Source organism: Phoca vitulina, unplaced genomic scaffold, assembly GCF_004348235.1.
Source record: "Phoca vitulina isolate PV1807 unplaced genomic scaffold, GSC_HSeal_1.0 scaffold20, whole genome shotgun sequence".
Lineage (NCBI taxonomy): Eukaryota > Metazoa > Chordata > Mammalia > Carnivora > Phocidae > Phoca > Phoca vitulina.
The window spans coordinates 13319733-13335624 of NW_022589723.1; the positions used below are offsets into that span (position 1 = coordinate 13319733).

The 15892-nt window shown below is 43.8% G+C and overlaps 1 pseudogene; it reads right to left on the reverse strand.

Moving 5' to 3' along the window:
- Nucleotides 1-14233: 14233 nt before the first annotated feature.
- On the reverse strand, nucleotides 14234-15305 carry LOC116640514 (annotated as a pseudogene).
- Nucleotides 15306-15892: the final 587 nt, after the last annotated feature.

The window sequence follows — 15892 nt, forward strand, 5'->3', positions numbered from 1 at the left end:
AGCCTACTGATAATTAGGAGAAGATAATAAGGCTTAGGACAGACTTAGAAGAGGTAATTGAAAAGGCAGAAGAAGGTGAGAGAATACAATATCCAAAAAAATCAAAGATACAAGATACAGAATATGTTGGTTCTATAGGGAGGGACTTAATGGCTTATGACCCAGTGTTCAGCCTTCTGTTAGTCCACTTCTTTCCAGATCCTTTGGCTAGAGAGAGAACAGGCTTTTCTTGGGGTCTTTTCCTTTTTTTCTTTCTGTGCCCATTAGCACAGGTTTCTTCAGCACCCAGTCTATGGTATTTTTTAAAAGTTTTTAATCAATTTATCGAGGTATAATTTTAAGATTTAATTTATTTAATTAAAAAAATTTAATATATTTATTTTAAAGAGAGAGAGAAAGAGAAGCAGACTCCCTACTGAGCAGGGAACCTGATGCGGGGCTTGATCTCACAACCCTGAGTTCATGACCTGAGCCGAAATCAAGAGTTGGATGCTTAATCGACTGAGCCACCCAGGCACCCCTATTGAGGTATAACTGACATGCAATATAGTATACTTATTTTAAGCGTACAGTTCTATGGGGTGCCTGGGTGGCTCAGTTGGTTAAGCATCTGCCTTCAGCTCAGGTCATGATCTCAGGGTCCTGAGATCCAGCCCCGCATTGGGCTCCCTGCTCAGCAGGGAGTCTGCTTCTCCCTCTCCCTCTGCAGCTCCCCCTGCTTGTGCTCTTTTGCTCTCTCTCTCTCAAATAAATAAATAAAATATTTTTAAAAAGTGTACAGTTTGGGGCGCCTGGGTGGCTCAGCCATTAAGGTCTACCTTCTGCTCAGGTCATGATCCCAGGGTCCTGGAATTGAGCCCCGCGTCAGGCTCCCTGCTCCACGGGAAGCCTGTTCTCCCTCTCCCAGTCCCCTTGCTTGTGTTCCCTCTCTTACTGGGTCTCTCTGTCAAATAAATAAATAAAATCTTTAAAAAAAGTGTACAGTTCTATGAATTTTGAAAAATGATGTACTCATGTATCATCACAATCAAGGCATAGAACTTTTTCATCAAAATTTTCCTTGTTTAATATATTATGACCCAAAGTAGTGTACAGATTCAATGTGATCCCTATCAAAATTTCAACATTTTTTAAAAAGAGTTATTTATTTGAGAGAGAGAGAAAGTACACTCGTGCGCCAGCAGGGGGAGGAGCAGAGGGAGAGGGCGAGTCTCCAGCGGACTCACCGCCAAGCACAGAGACTGACTTGGGGGCTTGATCTCACAACCCTGAGATCATGACCTCAGCCAAAATCAAGAGTCAGATGCTCAACTGATTGAGCCACCCAGGTGCCCCAAAATTTCAACACTTTTTTGCAGATACAGAAAAATCCATCCTAAAATTCATATGGAACCTCAAGGACATTGATTAGGCAAAACAGTCTTAAAAAAGAACAAAATTGGAGGTCTCACAATTCCCATTTTCAAAACTTACTACAAAGCTATAGTAATCTGAGGCGCCTGGGTGGCTCAGTCATTAAGCATCTGCCTTCAGCTCAGGTCATGGTCCCAGGGTCCTGGGATGGAGCCCCACATCGGGCTCCCTGCTCAGCGGGAAGCCTGCTTCTCCCTCCCCCACTCCCCCTGCTTATGTTCCCTCTCTCATTGTGTCTCTCTGTCAAATAAATAAATAAAATCTTTAAGAAAAAAAAAAGCTATAGTAATCTAAACTGTGATTCTGGCATAAAGACAGACATATGTACTAATGGAATAGAATAGAGAGCCCATAAACGAGCCCCCGTATATATGGCCAAATGATTTTCAAGGGCATGAAGACCATTCAGTGGAGAAAAGGCAGTTTTTTTAACAAGCGGTATTGGGAAAACTGGATAACCAAATGCAAAAAAATAAAATTGTCCTTTATTTTACAACATATACAGAAATCAAGTCAATATGGATCAAAGACCTAAATGTAAGAGCTAAAACTATAAAACTCATAAATAAAAACATAGGGGGAAAACTTCATGATATTGGATTTGTCAATGATTTCTTGGATATGACACCAAAAGCATAGGCAACAAGAGAAAAGAATACATAAGTTCTTGCTCAAAATTTAAAACTTTCGTGCATCAAAGCACACTATCAACAGAGTGAAAAAGCAACTCGTGGAATGGAAGAAAATATTTACAAATTATATCTGATGAGGGACTGATATCCAGAATATATAAACATCTCCTACAGCTCAAGAACAACAAAAAACAAACAAACTGATTAAAAATTGGACAAAGGACTTGAATAAACATTTCTCTGAAGAAGATCTACAAATAGCTAATGGACAAATGAAAACAGGTTCAACATTGTTAATCATTAGGGAAATTCAAATAAAAAATGTAATGAAATACCACTTCACATACATTAGGATGGCTATTATCAAAAAAACAGACAACAAGTGTTGGCAAGGATGTGGAGAAATTGGAACCCTTATGCATTAGGGGTGGGAATGTAAAATGGCACAGCTGTTGTGGAAAATTCTATGGCAATTCCTCAAAATGTTAAACTTAAAATTACCATATGATCCAGCTATTCCACTACTGAGTATATACCCCAAAGAAGTGAAAGCAGGGAATTCAACAAATATTTGTACACCCATGTTCATAGCAACATTATTCACGTAGCCAAAAGGTGGAAGCAACCCAAGTGCCCATCAGCAGATGATGAGTGGATAAACAAAATGTGGAATACACATGCAATGGAATATTATTTAGCCTTAAAAGTGAAGGAAATTCTGACATGTGCTACAACACCAATGGGCTTTAAAGACATTATGCTAAGTGAAATAGGCCAATCGCAAGTGTACAAATATTGTATGATTCTACTTGTATTAGGTACCTGGGATAGTCAAATTCATAGAGAATAGAAAATAGAATGGTAGTTATCAGGGGCTGGGAGGGGGATGGGGAGTTAGTTTTTTTTTTTTTTTTTTTAAAGATTTTATTTATTTATTTGACAGAGAGAGTGTACAAACAGGGGAGTGGCAGGGAGAGGGAGAAGCAGGCTCCTGCTGAGCAAAGAGCCCGATGTGGGGCTCAATCCCAGGACCCTGGGATCATGACCTGAGCCAAAGGCAGATGCTTAACCAACTAAGCCACCCAGGTGCCCCAGGAGTTAGTATTTAATGGTTATGGAATTTCAGTTGGGGAAGATGAAGATGGTGATGGTTGCACAACAATGTGGATGTACTTAATGCCACAGAACTGTACACTTACAAATGGTTTAAATGGGGGCACCTGGGCGTCTCAGTTGGTTAAGTGTCCAACTCTTGATTTTGGCTCAGCTGGTGATCTCAGGGTCGTGAGATCAAGCCTGCATTGGGCTCCATGCTCAGCGTGGAGTCTGCTTGAGATTCAATCTCTCCCTCGTCCTCTGCCCTTCCTCCCTGCTCTCTCTCTCAAATAAATAAATAAATAAATAAAATCTTTAAAATAAAAAAAATGATTTAAATGGTAAATTTTATGTTATATGTATTTTGCCATAATAAAAAAAAATAAAAGCCAAAAGTTTCCTCATGCCTCTGATTAGTCAACCCCCTTCCCTTCAGGCCCATGCAACCACTTTTCTGCTTTCTATCACTATGGGTTAGTTCTGCCAGTTCTACAGCTTATTGCAAATAGGATCATACAAAATGTACTCTTTTGTGTCTATTTGCTTTTGTGCAGCATAATGAATTTGAGATTTTTCCTTGTTGTGTGTACCAGTAATTTGATCCTTTCTCTGTTGCCTAGGATTCCACTGTGTGAATAGACCAGTTTGTTTATTTGTTCTCTTCTGGTGGATACTTGGGTTGGTTCCAATTTTGGGGTATGCTTAATTTTAAGAAATATGCAAAACTTTTATAATAATTAGGGCCACCAGGTTTTTTTTTTTTTTTTAATTAATGAGCACAAGAGAGGGAGAAGGAGGGAGAGAGACAGGGAAGGGGACATGAATGAATTATGGAGGGGACATTGGACATCATCTAGTCCCACTAATAAATCTAGTCTTTAAATTTGGTTAGTACAGAGAATATAGTATAAGCAAGGAGGACAACAGTTTTCCCTTAAGTCTTTTCTGTGAGTCCTTCTTCCAATTCTCTGTCTTCTTTTCCCTTAAATAGAAGGGAAAACACAGCTACTCTAGAAGTTTTGGGCAAATAATTTGAAAGAGAGAAAACCTTTAATAGATGGGGTGCCTAGTGACTTGGAATTATTATTGGCTGTGATAGTCCTGAGTTGTTTCTTATTTCTGACACAAATAGGACATGTGAATCCCACTGTATGGCCAAAGTGACTTTGAAGAAGTCCTTGCTGAGGGAGGAAAGGCCATCTTATTGAGAGAGAAATGGATCCCAGTCAGCTGGGGACATCTAGCGATAATGCCAGCTTAAAAGGAGTCTCTGATTCTCTACCTTCTCTCTCATTCTCTCCCTTCTCTTTCTCACTCAGCAGCTATCTTGTGGGGCTCTTTAGTACATACGGATGAGGCCAACACTCAAGGAACCCTATGTCCCTGTGTGAGAGAGATAGAAATAGACTTTTTTCTATCTTGTTTGAGCCAATATTACCTTGGTCTTTGTTACAGCAACTGAATATCTACCCTAGCTAATAAAAATCCTACCACAGGCAAGAGACTGAGCTAGACAGTGAATGTCTAAAGATGAGTGAGACTACTTGACAGAGCAAATCCTGAGAGAGTTCACAACTTAGGGAGAAAGAAAGATACAAATTCAGTAACCATAATACAGGGCAGACTATGGTAACTGCTTTGTTGGAGGTATAAACAAAGCTGGTGGAAGAGATTAATTCTGACGGTAGTGTTAGGAAAGATTTCTTTTTTTAAGATTTTTTTTGTTTATTCATTTGACAGAGAGACACAGCGAGAGAGGGAACACAAGCAGGGGGAGTGGGAGAGGGAGAAGCAGGCTTCCCACAGAGCAGGGAGCCCGATGCGGGGCTCGATGCGGGGCTCGATCCCAGGACCCCGGGACCATGACCTGAGCCGAAGGCAGACGCTTAACGACTGAGCCACCCAGGTGCCCCGGAAAGATTTCTTAAATAAAGAGATATGCAAGTTGTGATTTGGACGATGACTTGATGCCGGTAAACGGAGAAGGCTAAACAGAGCGTCCCAGTCAGAAAGAAGAGTATGTGTATCTCGAAAATAACCAGTGGAAAAGGCAGAATGTCAGTGAATGTAGAGGGGCAATAGCCCAATTAGATAGGGACCAGATTGTGATGGTGCTTGAATGTTATATTAAGGAATTTCGTTTTGGGTTGCCTGGCTGGCTCAGTCAGAAAAACATGTGACACTTGATCTTGGGCTCGTGAGTTCAAGCCCCCATGTTGGGTAAAAGATTACTTAAATAAATGAATAAGTAAAAACTTAAAAAAAAAAAAGGAATTTTGTTTTGGACATGTTGGATTTGAGGCGAGATGGAAGGAATGGCCAGCAGTGAGTTCTTTCACTTCCTGACAGGCATTGTTTCTGAAGGTATGCTCCAATAAGCCTCCTGCATACAAATCTCTGCCCCAGAATCTATTTCCTATGCAGTCCCATCTAGGAAAGTTGGTGCCCAAGTTGTCCCAGCAACGATGCCCACTGGCCGGCCAGCAACAAGGATCCCATCACTGGCAGTAGGTGGAGTTTGGATAGAGCCTGGCACGCTGCACTGGTAACGAACTGGGATAGGGCTCTAGTGGAAGGAACACAAGGCATAATAACTCAGTTCTTTGAGATGTTTGGGCGAAGTAGTACTTATAAGGACCATGGAATCAAATGGCGCTTGCTGTCTGCTACTGAAGCATTGGAGAAAAAAAACCTAATGAAATATTGAGGGCAATTAACCTCCAGTTCGAGATGAAATGTGAAAGCCAGAGGACCTTCTTGGCAGCATGTAAGCAGACTCTCACATCCTGCAGCCAGATGGAAGGAAAAGTTGAAGATTGGGTCCAGGACTTTATAAATAGTAGCAAAACTCCATAGAAGAGTGAATTCTCAGCCATGCCAAATCTGTTATACCAAGGTTAGGGTCATGAATGGGGAGGAGTGGGACCCTGAAATTTGAGATGGGGATATCTCATCTGGGTTGATGAACTTGAAAATCTGGAATCCTCAGATTCCCCTGGACCCTCTGGGCCTGAGGAAGGAACCCTTTCCTTCCTGTGAAAGGCCACTTACCCTCTTCTTGAAGATGATGCATAGACCTTTACCTTATTAGACAACATGAACTTGCTCCCCATAATCAACCCCATCTTGCCTTCTGGTCATCAGACTAATTACTGGGGTCAAGTAACAATATAGCCTAGCACTTTCCATAGCTGCTCAGGGAGGAAATGGACCATATGCCAAGGAGCTGCAGGATCTAGCCAACATGTATTGGCAGGAGCTGGGAGAATATATATGGGACTGGATCCTAAGGACATGAAATTAATGGGGGTGAGATAAAAATGTTGGATAAAGAAGAATTTATGGTTATGAGAACCTTCTGTATAACAGGATTTAAGACTCTGGGGAATAGTGTTAATTTGCTGTAGGAATGGTTTTTGAGGAAGCTTTGAAAAAGTGAAATAGAAAATTCAGACTGCTTTGGGAGACAGTAAAGGATTAAAAGGCTCAGAGATATGCGTATTCTAGAGTGGATGTTTTATAGAAGTCTGAAAAACCCACTTGCTGCCTATGCTCTGCAGAAGAATCCATTTTCTAAAGTGATAAGGAACGTGCCGGTAAAAGTGGCACCAGAATCATTGAGAAACTCCGTGGTGACTATCTTCTGCAGGCCAGGGCTTCAGCAGTAAGCTCTGTCATTATAAGACTTCGCTACCTGATATCCCGGGGGATGATAGGATCCGAAAGTAATAGAGGCCAGGTGGTAGGACTACAGTCATCAGAAGTAAAGTGGGTACAATTATCATAAAGGAAAGGGCAGAGTGGCCCTCAGAGGAGTCTAACACATAGCCAGTTATGAAGATGGTTAAGAGATGTGTGTCTAGGGGCAAGATAAATTGAGTATTGCTTAATCTGTAAATTAAGAAATCAAGAATGGATGATCAGGAGGCTGAGAGCAGCCACCCCCAAAAAGTCATGATTCTTTGCCCACTTTCTGTATCAGAGTCCGTTTCAGATCAGAGCTCAGTGGGTGAAGTCGGTGGAAGTCCGTGCCAGAGAAGATTAATATGGTCTCAGGTACAGACTGTTGATATGAATGTGTTCTTTTCCATCCTGGTAGGAAAAGACATTAAGAAGCAGTTTGCATTCCTGTGAGATGGACACTGCTGTACACATTTATGTTGTTGTCCTAGGGCCATGTTAACTTTTCATCTTCTGACATAGTACAAAGGGACCTGGACCACCCGGAGATGCAGAATATCACGTGGTCTCTTACATTTGTGGATGACTTCATTAGACTGGATGAGCCAGAAGGCACAAGTGTGCTGGTGAACTTGGAAAGACACCTGTGCGCCAGTCAGTGAGCGATAAACCCTATGAAGATTCAGTGGCCTACAACATCAGTGAAGTTTTTAGAGATCCAGTGCTCTAGGCATGTCAGGACATTCCCTTCTGAAGTAAAGGACAGGGCCACCTGGGTGGCTCAGTCGTTAAGCATCTGCCTTCAGGGTCCTGGAATTCCTGCTCAGCAGGAAGCCTGCTTCTCCCTCTCCCACTCCCCCTGCTTGTGTTCCCTCTCTTGCTGTGTCTCTCTCTGTCAAATAAATAAATAAAATCTTTAAAAAAAATAAAATAAAAATAAAATAAATAAAGTAAAGGACAAATTATTATGATTATGTTAGGTAGAAGCTAGACATGAGTAGTGAAAGGAACACCCCAAGGGAGAGTCCCAAGTCCTTGAAGGGGAATGATAGAGACGGGAACTGGAGGCAAGGACTGTGATAAAAAACAAAAAAAGCTACACATGGGGCACCTGGGTGACTCAGTCAGTTGAGCCCAGACTTGGTTTCGGCTGGGATAACGATCTCATGGGTCCTCGGATCAAGCCCCATTCCCCCCACCCCACCCCACCCCCGCACTCAGCGGGGAGTCTGCTTGAGATTCTTTCCCTCTGACCCCCTGCATATGTGTGCCCCCCCTCAAATAAAAAAATAAGCCTTAAAAAGAAAAAAAAAAGCTACACATTATAAGCCCTGGAGCTCAACATCCTGACTTGTGGCTTTCAAGACGTTAGGCCTGACAGATCAAGAGCCACAGGTGCAGAACATGCCCTCTCCTCTTCTACTTTTGCCCCAGGGTAACCCCTAGACTCATTATAATGCATTTGCATTGGGGCACAGCCCCCCCCCCAACATTCCCTTTGAGAAAAGCTGGCTTGACAGTTCTGGTACAAATCTTGGAGGGTCGAAAACTCCTCCCCCTCGCAACCTGTGGGAGGAGTTTCCCAAATGATTGGAAACGGAAACAGCCTCTGTTAGAGACCACCCCACTGTAAGTCACAGCTCCTCCCTGCCCAGAGAGACCCAGTATTATCCAATTCCAAAACAACCTAGGGGCTGGTTCCACTTCAAGGAAGCTGCCAGCTCTCCTACCTTGAGAGTGTACTTGAACTTTAATAAACTGCTTTGTGCTTGCTACTTTCCTTCTGACTGTCTTTATTCTGAGAGTGGATCCCCACATAAATCATCTCATGGGGAATCCAGGGACCGAGACCTCCGCTTACACAACGCAGACACTCTCTCACCCCCGACGATTGTACCTCCCACCACTAAGAAGGAAGCACAACACCTCGTAGATTTCTTTGTGTTCTGGAAACAGCATATTCCACATTCCAACCCGTTTACTCAGTAACATGGAAGGCTTCCTGGAGCCAATGGAATAAGCAGCACTGTTGCTTGGAACTTAAGATCTAGAAGACTTTGTGATGCTGGAAGTATTAATGGTGGGAAAAGCTGCCTTGTGCAGTTTATAACAAACCTCCATAGAAAAATCACCATGTAGACTCTAGGTTCTGGAACAAGGTCCATGATCTGCACAGAACCTAAAACTCTTTTGAAAATCAGCCCCTATTGTGCTACTGGGCTTTGATAGCAATGGAGCATCTGATTATGCAACATCATGTATCCATGTGGCCAGAACTGCTATGAGCTGGGTTCTGTAAGACCCACCAAGTCATAAAGCCAAATGGGTCTACCAGCAAGCCATTGTAATGTGGAAGTGGTCCATCTGAATTAGGTCAGAGGGCACGAGGGCACAAGTAAACTGCATAAGCAGGTAATCCAGACCCCAGTTCCATTTATAAACCTTGGCACTTTTAGGGTTTTACCCAAAGTTGCCTGAGTGGAAAGACACCAGCAAAACTTTGTCTTAATAGGGGTCTAACTAGAGAAAAAGAACTATTCTGAGTCTTTGACACAAAGAATTTTGTATAGGAAGTCATAATATATGGGTGATGGAACAACCAGAAAAAACAACAGGGCATGGTGAAGGAAGCAATCTAGAGATTAGCAATGGCAGACAGTTGCTTTGTTCTTGGCTGGAGAGGAGGTGATGTTTCTGGAACCCAGGATTTAGGGTTATTCCACCCCAAATCTACCCTTCATTCTAAGATGGCCCTCGAGATCCCTACCTCTCTGGTATACATGTTGTGTAATCCCTTCCTCTTAAGTGTGGGTGAGACTGTGATTAGGATGGATTTTCACACGCATGATTGAATTACACCAGATGACAAAGGTGAAGGACTTTTGCAAATGTAGTTGATGTCTTAAATGAGTTAATTAAAAAGGCGATTTTCCTGGGTGGGCATGGCACTCGGGTGATCCCTAAAAAGGGACTGTACTCTTCCTAAGAGAAGAGATTCAAAGTTTAAGAGGGCCTATAGAGGCGGCCACATGGCAAGAGAGGCTTCCAGTAGTTGAGAGTGGTCCCCAGGCAACAGCCAACAAGAAAACAGAGACTTTAGTCCTACACCTGTCAGGAACTGGATTCTTAGCAACCGGAATGCACTTGGAGTGGATCGTTTCCTCACTGAGCCTCTAGATGAGGTTGTAGCAGTGAACACCTTAATTTCAGGCTTGTGAGATCCTAAGCAGAGGACCCAGACAAAATGTGCCAGACTCCTAATCCACAGAAAGAGTGAGATGATAAATCTGTCTTGTTTAAGTTACTGAGTTTGTGGTAATATATGATGCAGCAGTAGTAAACTAATACAGGTCCTGTAAATATTACTCCAAGTACTTCTCCTTTGTCAACTGGCATAATATTAAGCTTTGTCAGTAGGAGGCGCTGGAGAAACATTTCAGGGGGAATTTTGGTTTTTTTTTCCTCCCTCTTCCTGATTTCCCTGTGCTTCTCTTACGTGTGCTCCCATAGTCTGTTCTGCCTCTGCAATGCCCAGCTTTTGCTGCATGCACGGTTTCTGCAATGCCCAGCTTCTTCAGGTTCCCCCAGCCAGTAGCACATGGTACCTCCCTGCAGGCAGCTTCTCTCAGCATTCCCTAGAGTGGCTTTGCAGTGAGTTGCAAGGTGAAGCATCTGCCTGCACCTGGGGGTCCTCAGTACTTCAGCAAGTTCTGCTGGTATGGTACTTTAGGAAACTTCACCGCCATCCAGTGAGCCATGGCAATTCTGTCTCCAGGAAGATCTAGATCTTAGTTTGGTGAGGTTGGGAAGGATTGTACTTGGATTTGCTATGTTAGCACCAGGTTGTGACTGTTCTTTATATCTGCTACTTTTTTTTTTTTATTTTTATGTTTTTAATTTATTTATTTGATAGGGAGAGAGACAGCTAGAGAGGGAACACAAGCAGGGAGAGTGGGAGAGGGAGAAGCGGGTCTCTGAAGCCCGATGTGGGGCTTGATCCCAGGACTCTGGGATCATGACCTGAGCCGAAGGCATACACTTAACCAACTGAGCCACCCAGGTGCCCCAATATATCTGCTATTTTAAAATTCTTTAGAGTTCTCTTTATTTCTTACTGGCTACTCCTGCATTACTCCAGTGTCTGTTATAGTGAATAATTCTTTTTTTTTTTTTTTTTAAAGATTTTATTTATTTATTTGACAGAGAGATAGAGAGAGAGCACAAGTAGGCAGAGTGGCAGGCAGAGGGAGAGGGAGAAGCAGGCTCTCCGCCGAGCAGGAAGCCCGACGCGGGGCTCAATCCCAGGGCCCTGGGATCATGACCTGAGCCGAAGGCAGCCGCTCAACCGACTGAGCCACCCAGGCACCCCGTGAATAATTCTTTATACTAAACTTTCCCCATTCACATTACTGGATGGGTTCTCTCTCCTGTGATTGGACCCTTAGTTGAATTGTGTTATTTAACAGATTTGGTGGCAGTGACAATGCTGGAATTCCTGACAAAGCTGGAATCCGTGGTAGGACTCTCCGGTTGGAAGCCAGGGCCAGCCAAGGGAGCCAGTCACTGCTCCAGTTGAGTTACTTCCTGAGGCTGAGAGGAAGGAGGGACAAAGACCCGATTTCTCTTTTACTCTCGCCTTCCAATCTCCCAGCCTCCAGTCCCTACCAGTGCCCCCTACTGGCCAAACCCAGCTGGAAGCCATATGACACAGGGACCAGGGAACACAGACCACTTTGATACAGAGCAGAGAAGGGAAAGGTAAGGAATGGGTCTATTAAAAAAAAGAAAATCGCAGGCCCCAAATGGTGTCACTTAGAGTTCCCAAACCAGAGCATAAGACCCAATCTAATTGCATTTTCAATCTCCCCAAGAAATGTGGCCTTCCCTGGTCAGTCAGGAAATGTTTCCTTTCATCAGTGCCAAGGAGTCTGTCAACTGGGCCCTCTCCATTCCCCCAAAGAAAGATGAGGTAATCTGCATGAGAAGACCCCTTGCTTTTCTCCTAGCAAACAGCTTCCTCTGGAACAATCCTTTTGTTTTGTTAGTAATTTTCTTGTCCCCGCCCTCTGTCTATAAAGACCTTCCATTTTGTACAGCTCCTCAGAGTGCCTCTCTGCTTGCTAGATGGGGTGCTCTCCGACCCATGAATTGTTTAATAAAAGCCAATTAGATCTTCAAATTCACTTGGTTGAATTGTGTTATTTAATAGATTTGGTGGCAGTGGTGGGATCCAAAGCACATTTCTAGCAGCATTTGGAGACAGTGAGAATCACAAGTGTGGTGTCTGCAAATCCCTTTGAGTTCACTGTCTTTCTTGCGTTTTCCAAGGGTAAGCTCCTCTTGGTCTCAGTTTTGCTCTGTTTTGTGTTTGAGCTCTTTGTCTAATTGGCTTTTCTTTGCAGGGTGGGTCAGCTTGAGCTGGCAGACAGTTATGCCCAGGTCCAATTGAGCTGGCATGTTTGCCTGGAACCCTACTGAGGTGGCAGAAGAGTCTGCTCAGAGCTAAGCCTCTAGACTCTCAGACCGCAATTCCCCAGGTTGAAAACCCCAGCAAGATTCCATGGAAACTGGTGGTGGTGTGTGTGCACAAGGCCTTCTTTTGGCCAGGACCCGGTACTACTATTATATTAAAGTGAAGATTTGTCTGTCTTATTTTGTGTAAGTAAAGGCTATTGATAGCAGGATCTCAGAGGCTATAAAGCTGTAAAAATTGGTGGGCACGTGTTGAGCACTCAAAGGCTATTAGAGGGGCACCTGGGTGGCTCATTTGGTTAAGCGTCTGCCTTTGGCTTAGGTCATGATCCCAGGGTCCTGGGATTGAGTCCCGCATCAGGCTCCCTGCTCAGCGGGGAGTCTGCTTCTCCCTCTGCCTCTGCCTTTCTCTCTGTCTCTCATGAATTAAAAAAAAAAAAAATCTTTAAAGGCTGTTAGAGAATTGATCCCCTGAAGAAGATTCTTGTGATAGAATAAGTTGGTCACAGAATGGGTTAGATTGACACCACCATCTGCAGGAAAACTTCCATGCCACGAGGTACGCTGTAAAGCACACACAATCCACAACCCTGCCACACACCCCTTTTAGGTACTAGTTTGGCTCCGAGAAACCCAAAGGTTTAGCTAATGAAATCCTTAAATTCTGAAGAGTCAAGCACACTACCTTCTGGCACGCCTGTTTATTTTATGACTAAGAACCATAGTCCCAGAAGTTGTAGATATCTAGCAAGATAAAACAATTTATTAAAAATAACCTAGAATTACAGAGGCCACTATAGGGAACGTTCAATTAGACAAACTTATTCATTTAAGAAGTGCACTTGAAAGCAAGGATTCCCAAATTAAACAGAATGGGATGCCTATTTTTTTATTTTTTAAAAATTTTATTTATTCACTTAAGAGAGAGAGAGAGCACGAGCGGGGGAGGGAGAAGCTAGACAGAGAGAGAGAAGCAGGCTCCCCGCAGAGCAGGGAGCCCAATGTGGGGCTCGATCCCAGGACCCTGGGATCATGACCTGAGCTGAAGGCAGACGCTTAACCGACTGAGCCACCCAGGTGCCCCCTGATTAAAAAAAAAAAAATTTTTTTAAGGCCTTCTCCCCTAAGTTAAATGTACCCAGAGGAAAAGAAGACTTTCTTATAGGTAGATATGTCAGTCCTTTGATATTATTTAGGCAACAATCCAGTTCTTTAAGAAATGAAAAATGGCTCTCTGTGTTTTACAAATCTAGTCGGTACAGGACCAGAGGTGTGGTTCCAAAAACAATTCAAAGACCAATCCTTTTTACCAATCCCAAAACTTCCTTTATTTATCTCAAAAGGCTTATAAGTATTGTAAAACTTCTGGCATTAAGAGAAGGAAAGTCCTTCTTGAAAGTGTTTGCATTTTCCTTCTGTACCTTCACACTCAATACACAGTGTTCTGCCTGGTCTTTTCTAGGAATTCTAAATCTAATCCATCTCCTTAAAATGCAAATTCCAGGGAGGTAATACTTACCAAGTAAAAACAAGGAGGAAAGTCCACTTAAAACTTGACTTGCCAAGGACAAATACAAATCTTAAGGGTCTTCTCCACAAATCTATCATCTATCTATCTATCTATCTATCTATCTATCTATCTATCTATACATTATTATTTTTTTGGTTTTTCTTTCTTTTTTTTTTTTTTTAAGATTTTATTTATTTATTCGAAGAGGAGACACCGAGAGAGGGAACACAAGCAGGGGGAGTGGGAGGAGAAGCAGGCTTCCCGCTGAGCCGGAAGCCCTAAGCCGGGCGCGAGGTTCCATTCCAGGATCCTGGGATCATGACCTGAGCCGAAGGCAGATGCTTAACGACTGAGCCACCCAGGCGCCCCTATTTTTTTGTTTTTTCAAGGAGTGTATCTGGGCCGACCTGGGGACAGGGAGGCTCTGCATCTAAAGGAAGTCGTTGGGTTTCTTGGTGGTGAAGCGTGGCTTGTGCTGGCAAGGTAGGACACCGTGGGGTAGCGGGAATTTGATCTTGGAGTCCTGGAAGTGTTTGCTGTTGGGTGGTGCTTGCTAGCTGCAATCTCCTTTACCTTAGTGATCTGGATCAAGGGCACGTGGGCTCGGTGCCGGACACCCATGTCTCGGTAGGACGGGGTGACAGCGCCCACAGTGGTCAGGTCCCGGTACTGCCGGTACGTGTTGCGGGTGCCGCTGTGGGAGTCACAGCACAGCCCGAGGCCAAAGTTCTTCCCCCGCAAGGGGGATTTCTCCAACACCTGTCCACAGTGGACAATTTCCCCTGAAGACTTCTTCCTCTTCTTCAGCTGAGACACAAAGTGATGAAGGATAGAAGAAGAAAAATGTTCACTCTGAGCCCAGAAGGCTGACCTATAGCCTGCATAGTCTTGACAAGGATCAAATAGGTGCTGGCTGCTACCTTCTAAAGGGTCTCATGACTGCCTGTACATCTCTTCGCTAGTGAATATCCAGCTGAACGATAAGCACCAAAGAAATCTTGGGCAAGTTTTATTTATTTATTTATTTTTTAAAGATTTTATTTATTTGACAGAGAGAGACACAGTGAGAGATGGAATATAAGCAGGAGGGGTGGGAGAGGGAGAAGCAGGCCTCCCGCCGAGCAGGGAGCCCGATGTGGGACTCGATCCCAGGACTCTGAGATCATGACCTGAGCCGAAGGCAGACGCTTAACGACTGAGCCACCCAGGCGCCCTTGGGCAAGTTTTAAGAGTAGAAATTCAAAGAAGACATTTCTGATCTAACACTCCCTGCACGTCCCCTCCCCCTTGAACACTAAGCATGTAACCCCCAGCTTCACACAGCCACAGTGCAGCTGTTTTCTGCCCACGGGTCCTGTCCCCGCGCTACTTAAATAAACTCACTAAGTTGTTAACATAAAACATCTCAAGAATGCTTTCTTGACCGTCACACTCAACAATCCCACAACAAAAGTACCAGAAGTGGACTGGGCAACAATGTGATTAGGTGCAAAAATGTGCATGCGATAGGGGCGCCTGGGTGGCTCAGATGGTTGAGCGTCTGCCTTCGGCTCAAGGTCATGATCCCAGGGTCCTGGGATCGAGCCCCACATCGGGTTCCTGGCTCAGCGAGGAGCCTGCTTCTCCCTCTCCCTCTGCCTCTCTCCCTGCTCATGCTTTCTCTCTCTCTCTCTCTCTGTATCTCTGTGTCTCAAATGAATAAATAAAATATTTAAAAAAAACTGTGCATGCGATAGAGGGGCAGAGGGCTGCATTTGGGGGTGGGGAGGCAGTGCCCCTCCACCTTGTACCCTTGAAATGTGCCTGAGGCCTTCATGATGCACTCTCCGCTCTTGCCCCCACCCAAGAAAGGTCATAAGTATATTTCTAAAAAGCTTTAGCCAGGGTGCCTGGGTGGCTCAGTTGGTTAAGAGTCTGTCTTCGGGTTAAGTGTCTGCCTTCCGCTGGGATCATGATCTCAGGGTCCTTATATCAACATTAAATATAAAACTTTTATCTATATGAGTTTACTAGCCAAATAATTTTGTTATCGCTTGTAAGATCTATTAACAAAAAAATAATGGCTTAAAATAATGACTGACTTTAATGT